The following is a 2,500-nucleotide window of genomic DNA, read 5'->3' on the forward strand; positions in this document are numbered from 1 at the left end:
CCTTATCTTGGATTGTTATTGCGGTGTTCATTCATCCTAACCCTAACCCTAACCCTAACCCTAACCCTAACCCTAACCCTAACCCTAACCCTAACCCTAACCCTAACCCTAACCCTAACCCTAACCCTAACCCTAACCCTAACCGTAATCTTGGATTGTTCTTGCGGTGTTCATTCAACCTAACCCTAACCCTAACCCTAACCCTAACCCTAACCCTAACCCTAACCCTAACCCCAACCCTAAACCTAAGCCTAACCCTAACACTAACACTAACACTAACACTAACACTAACACTAACACTAACACTAACACTAACACTAACACTAACACTAACACTAACCCTAACCCTTATCTTGGATTGTTCTTGCGGTGTTCATTCATCCTAACCCTAACCCTAACCCTAACCCTAACCCTAACCCTAACCCTAACCCTAACCCTAACCCTAACCCTAACCCTAACCCTAACCCTAACCCTAACCCTAACCTTAACCCTAACCCTAACCCTAACCCAAATCAAGCATAGTCGTTTGGGTTCCATCTCAATAGAAATAGCATGAATAAGCGTGGATTGTTCTTGCGGTGTTCATTCACCCAAACCGTAACCGTAACCGTAACCGTAACCCTAACCCTAACCCTAACCCTAACCGTAACCGTAACCGTAACCCTAACCCTAACCCTAACCCTAACCCTAACCCTAACCCTAACCCTAACCGTAATCTTGGATTGTTCTTGCGGTGTTCATTCAACCTAACCCTAACCCTAACCCTAACCCTAACCCTAACCCTAACCCTAACCCTAACCCTAACCCTAACCCCAACCCGAACCCTAAGCCTAACCCTAACCCTAACACTAACACTAACACTAACACTAACCCTTATCTTGGATTGTTCTTGCGGTGTTCATTCATCCTAACCCTAACCCTAACCCTAACCCTAACCCTAACCCTAACCCTAACCCTAACCCTAACCCTAACCCTAACCCTAACCCTAACCCTAACCCTAACCCTAACCCTAACCCTAACCCTAACCCTAACCCAAATCAAGCATAGTCGTTTGGGTTCTATCTCAATAGAAATAGCATGAATAAGCGTGGATTGTTCTTGCGGTGTTCATTCACCCAAACCGTAACCGTAACCCTAACCCTAACCCTAACCCTAACCCTAACCCTAACCCTAACCCTAACCGTAACCCTAACCCTAACCCTAACCCTAACCCTAACCCTAACCCTAACCCTAACCGTAACCCTAACCCTAACCGTAGCCCTAACCCTAGCCCTAACCTTAACCCTAACCCTAACCCTAACCCTAACCCTAACCCTAACCCTAACCCTAACCCTAACCCTAAACCTAAACCTAAACCTAAACGTAAACCTAACCCTAACCCTAACCCTAATCTTGGATTGTTCTTGCGGTGTTCATTCACCCTAACCCTAACCCTAACCCTAAGCCTAACCCTAACCCTAAAACTAACACTAACACTAACACTAACACTAACACTAACACTAACACTAACACTAACACTAACACTAACACTAACACTAACCCTTATCTTGGATTGTTCTTGCGGTGTTCATTCACCCTAACCCTAACCCTAACCCTTATCTTGGATTGTTCTTGCGGTGTTCATTCATCCTAACCCTAACCCTAACCCTAACCCTAACCCTAACCCTAACCCTAACCCTAACCCTAACCCTAACCCTAACCCTAACCTTAACCCTAACCCTAACCCTAACCCTAACCCAAATCAAGCATAGTCGTTTGGGTTACATCTCAATAGAAATAGCATGAATAAGCGTGGATTGTTCTTGCGGTGTTCATTCACCCAAACCGTAACCGTAACCCTAACCCTAACCCTAACCCTAACCGTAACCGTAACCGTAACCCTAACCCTAACCCTAACCCTAACCCTAACCCTAACCCTAACCCTAACCGTAATCTTGGATTGTTCTTGCGGTGTTCATTCAACCTAACCCTAACCCTAACCCTAACCCTAACCCCAACCCGAACCCTAAGCCTAACCCTAACCCTAACCCTAACACTAACACTAACACTAACACTAACACTAACACTAACACTAACACTAACCCTTATCTTGGATTGTTCTTGCGGTGTTCATTCATCCTAACCCTAACCCTAACCCTAACCCTAACCCTAACCCTAACCCTAACCCTAACCCTAACCCTAACCCTAACCCTAACCCTAACCCTAACCCTAACCCTAACCCTAACCCTAACCCTAACCCAAATCAAGCATAGTCGTTTGGGTTCCATCTCAATAGAAATAGCATGAATAAGCGTGGATTGTTCTTGCGGTGTTCATTCACCCAAACCGTAACCGTAACCCTAACCCTAACCCTAACCCTAACCCTAACCCTAACCGTAACCCTAACCCTAACCCTAACCCTAACCCTAACCCTAACCGTAACCGTAACCCTAACCCTAACCGTAGCCCTAACCCTAGCCCTAACCTTAACCCTAACCCTAACCCTAACCCTAACCCTAAC

This window comes from Podarcis muralis, chromosome 15 (assembly GCF_964188315.1).
Source record: "Podarcis muralis chromosome 15, rPodMur119.hap1.1, whole genome shotgun sequence".
NCBI lineage: Eukaryota > Metazoa > Chordata > Lepidosauria > Squamata > Lacertidae > Podarcis > Podarcis muralis.